Below are 10,164 nucleotides of genomic sequence, written 5' to 3'. Positions count from 1 at the left end.
TGTCTCGCGGTGGTTGAATTACTGGCAGGTCAAGTATGAAAAGAAGAGGCCGAGAAGTTGCTTAAAGGAGATGGTTTAACCAAAGTAAGAGTGGCAGGCCAGCATATGGATTCTGTGGTAGGATAGCCACGTGCTTTGAGAGAGTTTAGAGAAATTTTGGAAATCGTGATGGAAGGTGGTTTGGTCTACGGATTTTATTTGGGATGGTGGTTACTGTACTGAGGAAAATTGAATACGGCAGAAAGGAGTTTGCTTGGAATGAAGAGGGGTGTGAAAACTTGATTATCGTTGGGATGCAACATGACTTCGAGTTTGGATTGTGTTGTCACATTTTTAGTTTTTGTCAATGGGGAGTGAACGGACTTGTACAGTTAGTAGGCGAGCATGGACATAAGAGGTTTACTGATTTCATGGTAGTTGTAACCAGTGCAGCGCCATTGGAAGATGTCGGCATGGAATTCCATAGGTGGGTTATCTCCTATGGGCAGGTTACCGGTTGCGTGATGTTGATGGAGCTTCTGTGAAGAATACTACTTGCTACCCGGTAAGAGGTCGAATATGTGGTTGTGACAGATGATTCAGAATGTTCATGAAAATCTTAACAAAAGACTTTGAGGAATTTGGCAGGTTAACGATACGGGATCATGGTAAATGAGAAGGAGGAATCGTTGTGGGCTCTACATTATGTGATGGTAACTTAAAGCTAAGTGGGGGAGCCCCACTATCTACGATTGGATCGCGTGGTTGTTTGCTTGTGCAACTTCTGGTTATCGGTGCATTGGTGGACTATTTGTGACTAAGAAAAGGAAAATATGAGGGGTAATTCGATCAAAGAAATTGATAAGTGCACACTATATTTTGCCTTATAAATATTCATTGGTTGCTTCTTTGAGAGGGTGTCCATGTGCTAGCAGAGCGTTGAAGTTTGGTTATATACGGGATCAGGTCAGAGTGGGTGACTCTCAACAACGGTCCTAGTGGGTTCAAGAATCTAGGTTAAGTGCCTAGGGATTTCGGGTCCGTTGTGTTGTTAAGGATCGAGTTTTCGCAGTGGATTACGAACGGGACATGGAATGTTCTATGTTATCATCAGGTATGCGGTGCAGTATTGGAGGAAAGGAAGAAATAGCTTCGGATTTGCGGAAGGTCTTGCAGAATGGGTGTAGCAGTCGGAGATGCTATTGTGCACTTGGGGAGGGTATGAGACGGTTCATGGGTATCGAGACGATGTGATCTTGTGATTCAGGTCACTCGGGATGAGTGCTGATTGAGTTCGTTATGTTTTTGAATGGAGCTATTATTATTATTTCTAAGGAAAGTCAAGAGTAAATAGGAAGAAGTTGGGTCAGATAGTAATGGTTTGAACCAGTAGATTGTGGCAATGATTAGTTTCTTCTGCTTGTGAAGTCATACATGTGGTTTGTAGCTGAGATGAGCAGGGAAGAATTCAGATATTTAGAGTAAGCTGGCGTTATCTTAGTGTCACCAGAAATGGTGTTCTGTGGAAGGAGCATTGTGTACTGATTTACGGGTTCTTGAATTTCTTTACAGATTAGTACGGTTGGTGGTATGGAGGTGCAGACTTTGCTACCTGGTGCGAAAGGTCATGGGACCGTATCCCACGGGGAGATTTGTATAAGTGTGACATGCTAGTCACTTGATTGTTAAAGATCGAAACCAAATACGGAAATTTTTGGTACTATCGTTAATGTGAGAGTTTATGCCTAGAAGGCGCTCCATTCCTTTGGTTGTGAACTGTAGGGGTTGTTCCGGATTGAGACGGCTTGATTATTTGAACATGTGTTGAGGTCCCGTGTAGCTTGTGATGTCATATGAGTAGGATGTCTTTCGAGATGCAGGTCATTTATCGCACCTTAATCGTTCTTAGGTTTTGTGGTGTATTGCGCTATCCGTCTCCTCAGAGTTGTATTTTTGCACTTGGCGTGCTTGTGGCCGATATTCGGTATTCCGTAGGTAGAAGCATTATGGCTTGATGGGCATGTCCTTATTTATTGATATGAGTGGATCAGGTGGCACACAACCACGGGTACGTTATCTGGATCGGGTTGCACGCCGCAACGGTATCATGTTTGGTTTGAGTTGCACGTCGCAACGGTATCATGTCTGGATGGCGTTGCACGCCGCAACAGTGATATGTTTAGTACGATTCCCTATATCTATTCCTACGTATTTTGTTTCTCATTCTCTGAGAAGGGTTCATAATATTTGTTCAACTGTTTCATTCGTTACGCGAGTTGGATAATTCTTTTCCAGAGTTCGTTCCTCCTTATGTGTCATATTCAAGTTGTAGCTTGTCGGCGCATTGATGGCGTCATGTGAGATCTAGGTTAGTGTTTGAGGTGGCTTATTACCTGAGTAGCTTGTACTGGGTAAGACGAGATTATTGACCTGAAATTAGTGCAATCAGAGTTATATAAGGTACATTAAAGAGAAAATATCGTTATTCAGTTTAGAATGAGGTAATGGTTTTTGTCAGGAGGAGGGACTCCATGAAGTATTTATTTTGTAGGTGGTTATGAGTTTCTACACATCACTTTCGTCGTGGCAGTATTGCAAGAATTGGAACAGGGTTCACATGTGATATGAGGCGTATTCCAAGCATCAGATTCGTGAGGTTGGTTTCAGCTGTTGTGGTCGGAGGATGTATTATGGGCATGTGAATTATACGGTGCATGGTGTGAATTCAGCAAAAGGTGTACGATCGTATTTTGGTACAGTGTGTAGTGATTGGTACGATGTTCGTATGGTTAGAATCATGTCTTGTAGAGAAATTCAGAGGTTGGAATTTGGTTCTAAGGCTTATTGACTAAATAAAAGGGAGGATCTTCAGTCTGACTCGAGCTAATGTGTTCAACTGGATTGTGGTGGAACGGGTATGTGCACGAGGTGTTAAATAGTGATTTTGGACAACCCTGGAGCAGTCCTCAGCACGTTCGAGGACGGACATATGTTTAAGTGGGGGAGAATGTAACGACTCGACCGATCGTTTTGAGCTCTAGCACGTCGTTCAGCGGTTTGAGGCCTTGGGTAGTTTCACTTCAGGTGCTACGACTTGTACGCATGGTCGGAATTGAATTTAGGGAAGATCAGAGTTGATTTCTAAAGAAAATTCTAATTTCGGAAGCTTTAAGTTAGAAGGATTGACTAAGGTTTGACTTTTGAGTAAACTACCTCGGAATCGGGATTTGAAGGTTCCAACAGGTTTGTATGATGATTTTGGTCTTAGAAGCGTGTCCGGATGTTGATTTGGAGGTCCGTAGGTCATTTCGACGTCAATTGGCAAAAGTTGGAAATTGGATGATTTTTGGGAAGTTTGACCGGGAGTGGACTTTTTGATATCGGGGTTGAATTCCGATTCCGGAAGTGGGAGTAGATCCGTAATATCAATTATGACTTGTGTGAAAAATTTGAGGTCAATCGGACTTGATTTGATAGGTTTCGGTCGAATGTAGAAGTTTGAAGTTCTAAAGTTCATTAAGCTTGATTTGGGGTGCGATTCTTGGTTTTAGCATTGTTTGATGTGATTTGAATGCTCGACTAAGTTTGTAATGTGTTTTGGGATGCGTGGATGTGTTTGGTTGAGGTCCCGAGGGCCTCGGGTGAGTTTCAGATTGGAATCGGATCAAAATTTTGACAAGGAAAAAAATCTGGTAATTTTGGCCTTCTGGTGCAATCGCACCTGCGGAATTTTACTTGCAGGTGCAAGCTCGCAGAAGCGAGCATGGTAGCGCAGAAGCGAGAAATGGTTGAGTGAGGCAATGGTCGCAGGTGCGCATGGGCGACTGTAGAAGCAGAGTCGCCCCTGCGACATATCCATGCAGAAGCAGAAAATGGGAAGGGGCGGCCTCATCGCAGAAGCGGACAGCTTCTTCGCAGAAGCAAGTCCGCAGAAGTGCCCTGAGCCACAAAAGTGTCAAAGCTCTTGCATCTGCGAGACCGCAGATGCGGCTAAGTGAGCCGCAGATGCGAAAACCCCTGGGCAGAATAAAAATCGGAGGGGTTGTGGGATTTTGGCATTTTTGGATATTTCCAACACGGGTTGAGGCGAATTTTCCGAGGGATTTCACGGGAAACTCGAGGTAAGTCACTTGCGATCATTGTTAGTCAATAATATTGAATTATCATTGAGTATTTCGACGAGATTACGTGTTTTTGAGGTGAAATTCAAGGACTTGGGCCTAGGGATTTGAAAATAAGAGTTGGGGATTTGAGTGGCGATTTGGTGTTGGATTTTGGTAATTTTGGTGTGGATGAACTCGATATCGAATGGGTGTTCGTATTTTGTGACTTTTACCTGATTCTGAGACGTGGGCCCGGGTCGACTTTTTGGGGCGATTTTTCAATTCTTTGCTAAAGTCGTAGTTTCACTATTTAAATTTGTTTCTTCTAGTTGTATTTATAGTATGTAATTGCTTTTGGCTAGATTTGGGCCGTTTGGAGTCGAAAAATCAAGGGAAAGGCATTCTTATCGATTGATTGAGCGAGACTTGAGGTAAGTGACTTGTCTAACCTTGTGTGGGGGGAAACCCCTTAGGATTTGGTACTGTTGTAACAATTTGTGATATATGAGTGCCATGTACGCGAGGTGACGAGTACGTACACGGGATAAATGTGAAAATTTCGGTTCTTGCTGAGTAATTTTCTTCTAAATCTGAGTTGCTCTAGTCTGTGTATTCATCATGTTTAGCCTAATGTCGCATGTCTACGTGCCTTAGCTCTTACTTGCAATTTGTGCATCATGCTTAGTTGAATTACTTGCTTCCGTGATCTTGTATTCAGTCTTTAACTGTATGATTACTTGCTGTAAATTCGTTGTTCCAAAGGATATGAGTTGTGTATTTACTTTTGGGACTACAAGGCGGTACCTCGAAAGATCCCCTGTTGTATTTTTACTTTTGGGACTATGAGGCGGTACCTCGAGAGCTCCCCCTGTCATGTATTTACTTTTAGGACTGCGAGGCAGTATCTCGGGAGATCCCCTACTGCATATTTACTTTTGGGACTACGAGGCGGTACCTCGGTTGATCCCCCTATTGCATATTTACTTTTGGGACTACGAGGTGGTACCTCGGGAAATCCCCTGTTATGTATTACATTTGGGACTACGAGGCGGTACCTCGGGAGATCCCCTATTACATATTTATTTTTGGGAATACGAGGCGGTACCTCGGGAGATCCCCTGTTGAATATTTACTTTTAGGACTACGAGGCGGTACCTCAGGAGATCCCCCTATTGTGTATTTACATTTGGGACTACGAGGCGATACCTCGGGAGCACCCCTGTTGTTTACCTCTATTTGCTGTGCTGTTACCTTTATGAAATTTCTCGTTGTTCATTTCTCAATCATTTCATTATATTATTATATCTTCTGCCTTGTTTCTTATTATTCCAGTAGGGCCCTAACCTGACCTCGTCACTACTCTACCGAGGTTAGGCTTGGCACTTACTGGGTACCGTTGTGGTGTACTCATACTACACTTCTGCACATCTTTTGTGCAGATCCAGGTACTGCTTACCAGACCAGGTACCAGTGAGCTATACCGTACATAGAGATTTCAAGGTATATCTGCCAGCGTCCACAGACCTCGGAGTCCCCCTCTATCTTTATGATGTTGCTTTCTTTATGTTTACTAGACTTTGATGTATAGAGACACTAAGCATTTTCTCCTTAGAGCTTGTGACATATTTCTACCGGGTTTTGGGAGTTGTAATTATTTAAATCGCAGTTCTTGTTTATATTTCATATGTTGATATTTGAGTTTAGTTTTATATTCAGTTATTCCTCAAATCGTTAGGCTTACCCAATCTTAGAGACTAGGTGCCATCACGTCATCCTACGGAGGGAAACCGGGGTCGTGACATATTTGATGTGATTTGAGGATTCGACTAAGTTCGTATCGTGTTTTAGGACCTGTTGGTATATTTGGATGGGGTTCCGGGGACCTCGGGTGTGATTCGAATCATGTTCGGCTCATTTTTGGACTTGTTGGACTGCTGAAATGGTTGTATCTGGTTTTCTTATATGCGTTCGTGAGGGAGGTCTAGCGATAAGTGTACTTGGGTGACTGGTTAAGTTGTGCATTGCGTTCGCGAGAAGTTGGACGCGTTTGAGAAGGTCTGGTAGGTCTGTGCATCGCGATCGCGAGAGGGGACTCGCGTTCACGTAGAAGGATGAGGCCGGTTTGGGTAGCAGGCATGTAAGCCATCACGTTCGCGGGAGAGGGGTCGCGTTTACGTAGGCATTGGATCAAAGGTCATCGCGTTTGCGACACAAGCGTCACGTTCGCGAAGGTGGAATTGGTAGCTGAGGATTTTTGTTCTTCGCAAATGCGAGGCATTTTTCACGTTCGCTAAGAAGGAACACCTAGACAGATTTAAAAACCCCAAATCGTGGATTAGAATATTATTTCATATTTTGATTTGTGGAGCTCGGCTAGGGGCGACTTTTGTGAGGGATTTCACTACAAATCAAGAGGTAAACAACTTTTGATCACTTTTTCCTATTAATATTGAATGCCCATTGATTTCTACACCTAGATTACGTGTTTTTAAGGTGAAATTTGGAGATTTGTGGTCTATGTATTGGAGTGTAAGGCATGGGGATTTGAGGTTCGATTTGTGGTCGGAATTGGATGATTTTTATATGGTTGGACTCGTTATTGAATGAGTGTTCGGATTTTCTAAATCTCTACTAAAAATAGCAAATTTGCGACTGAATCAATAGGAAACTTTATTAAAAATACATGTTAATTTTTTTAATTTTTGGGTCCAAATTACGACTGATTCAGTCGCTCAATTACACGGAAAATACCGCGAAAATATTTTTTGTAGCTTCCGACTGAATCAGTCGCAAAAATTAAAATTAAAAAAAATTAAATCTTTCAACTGATTTGGTCGGAATCTACAATAAAAATGAGGTCTGACTGGTCAACGGGATTTGCGACCAAATCAGTCGCTATTTGAAAATTTCAAATTTCACATTTGCGACCGATTCAGTCAAAAATCTATTTTTGATACAGCCGTAACCCATTTTTTCTTCTTTCTTCTTTCTTCTCTAGTTTTTTTTCCTCTCCTCTTCTGCTCCCACCCGCTATATTTCTTGATTTTCTCCTCTAATCTAACCATATAAGGTATGATTTCCCTCTCTCTCCCTCACCCGCTCTCTTTCCCCTGTCCAGCCGCCCCCCTCCCCTAATATTTTTTCCCCAAGTTGTTTAACTTGTTTTTGGTGTAGGAATCTGGCGGCTCATCTTCCCTCCGGTGGTGGTCCGACAGCAGTTCCGTTGGTCGTTTTTCAGGTATTTCTTTTGCATTAATTTAGCAAAATAGTATGTATAAATTAGCTATATAATTTATAATATAGTATAGATAAATTAGCAATAATTGTTGCAATATAATATGTATATAGTGACTTGTTAAAAATTTATTTCTTTAGATTAATTAGTTATTTTTTTTCTTTTTAGTTAGATGTTCTTGTGAAAATGTCTAGTATACTTGTATGTATCCAATAGTAAATCAAGAAAAACAAATTAGAATAATTTGGGTATGTTCCATAAGTATGGAATTCTTGTTTATATAAAAAACAACTTAAGTGCTAAAACTTCTCTGTTCGAGTTGAACAATATTTTAAAGAGTTAGAATTTTTATACATTCAAGTTAGGTTAGTTAAGAAACAACTTAAGTGCTAATACTTTTTTGTTTTGACTTTTCGTTTGGAAATTCTCCATTCCCTATCTATGTGTTAATTATATTATTTATTATTGGAACGAAATGAAGAAAATACAGTTAATTAAGTATTAGAGCGCTATCATATGCTAATTTGACATAAATTAGATTAATTTATATGTTTTAGGACTTTTTTGTCTTACAATAGTTTAATGTACCTATTAATATTGAAACCACCCAAGTATTATAGTAAACTATATAATTAAACTATTTAGATAACATTTGGGAGAATATAACTTAGTAAGTAGTATAAATAAAATAAATATATCAACTTCTATTTTTTTTTGTGTAGATAGCATTTGCGCATCGTAGATGGATATATAAAAGGAATCATCCTAATTGTGTGGGGTTAAGGGATGAATTTAAAGAAGGGGTTGCTGAATTTATTACTAAGGCAAGGACACTTGATGATTTTCGTATTGAAGGAACGATTATGTGCCCTTGTGTGAAATGCAAGTCTATTAACTTATTGGGAGAAGATGTTATTACATTTCATAATTTTTAAAAAGGGATTTATGGAAGATTATTATGTGTGGACTGCTCATGGGGAGAATCTTTATAGCGTAAATGATGTTGATTTTCATAATTTTTTTGGTGGTGAGGAGGGTAGTCCCGTAGTGGAGAATAATGTTGAAAATTCTAGATTCAATGACATGATGAGGGATGCCTTTGAGATGTTCCCGGGGGTTCAATCTGAACCAAATGATGAGGCTAAGAAGTTCTTCAAAGAGTTAGAGGAAGCTAGTGTTCTGTTGTATGAAGGCTCAATGCATTTCAAATTGTCTGTTGCTGTTCGATTACTTTAGATTAAGTCAGATAGTTCTATTTCTCAATCGGGCATGAATTCTATCATTGGGCTTATGAATGAACTTAATCTGAGTAACATTGACCTACCCAAAGATTTCTACACGGCAAAAAAATTGGCTTCCAAGTTGGGTCTTTCATCAGAGAGGATTCATTGCTGTCAGAATGGTTGCATGTTATTTTATAAGGATGATTCATCTCTGAGAACTGCGAATATTGTAACAAGCCTCATTACAAGGATGACACAAATGATAAAAAGAAGAAGATCCTGGTGAAGGCGATGCACTACTTACCCCTTATACCAAGGTTAAAGAGGTTGTATGCATCAATGAGCTCCGCTCCTCATATGAGATGACATCATGAGCATAGAGGGCCAGATGGTCTTCTATGTCATCCATCAAATGGAGAAGCATGTAAGCATTTTGATAGGGTGTTCCCGGACTATGCTAATGAACCAAGAAATATTAGGTTGGGATTATGCGCTAATGGATTCACTTGATTTGTAGTCTCTTCTGCACCATATTCATGTTGGCCGGTGTTTGTTACGCCGTATAATCTTCCACCTGAGTTATGTATAACTAGTTCATAATTATTTTTAACTTGTATTGTTCCGGGTCCATGCAATCCAAGTTGATTGATGTTTACATGTAGCCTTTGATTGATGAGTTGAAGTTATTGTCGTATCAAGGTGTGGAAACATATGATGTATCAACTAAGCAAAACTTCAGATTGCGTCCTACTTTGATGTGGACTATAAATGATTTTTCTTTCTTATGGAATGATGTCCGGGTGGTCAACTGCCGGAAAGTTAGCTTGCCCGACTTGTATAGAAGTTACAAAGGCATTCACTTTGAAACATGAAGGTAAGAACACATGGTTTGACTGCCATCGCCGCTTCTTGCCAATGGGTCATGAGTTCAGGAGAAATACTAGTGCATTTATGAAGAACAAAAATGATTATAAGGAGCCACCATCCGTCTTGTCTCCAGAAGAGATTTGGAATAGATTTAGGGATATACCTAAGGTAACAGAGTATGCCTTGGCTAGTAAGATACCTGTTTATTGTGTACACACAACTGGACTAAACAGAGCATATTCTAGGAGTTACCTTATTGGAAGCAAAATCTTCTTCGGCATAACCTTGATGTCATGCATATCGAGAAGAACTTTTTTGACAACTTGGTTAATACTGTGATGGATGTCAACAACAAAAAAAAGGATAACTTGAAGGCCAGGATGGACTTAAAGGAATATTGTAGGCGAAGTGAGTTGTACCTGACATATTTGAACAACAAGATTCAGAAACCCAAGGCCAGTTTTACCTTCACCTTGGAGGAGAGAAGAGAGATTTGTGATTGGTTAATAATTTAAGTATACCTGATGGGTATGCATCAAACCTGTCTAGGTGTGTTGACATGAAAGAAAGAAAGTTGACGTCTATGAAAATCCACGATTGTCACATTTTCATGGAATCTTTGATGCCTGTTACGTTTAATGCATTGCCTGATAGAATATGGAAGCCCATCACAGCGATAAGCTTATTTGTCAAGGATTTGTCTTCTAGCACCTTAAGGGTGGAGAACCTAACTTACATCGAGAGTATCATGATACGC

The sequence above is a fragment of the Nicotiana tabacum genome, chromosome 13 (assembly GCF_000715075.1).
Source record: "Nicotiana tabacum cultivar K326 chromosome 13, ASM71507v2, whole genome shotgun sequence".
NCBI lineage: Eukaryota > Viridiplantae > Streptophyta > Magnoliopsida > Solanales > Solanaceae > Nicotiana > Nicotiana tabacum.
The sequence above is the reverse complement of the archived record's forward strand: the minus strand, read 5'-3'. Positions refer to the sequence as shown.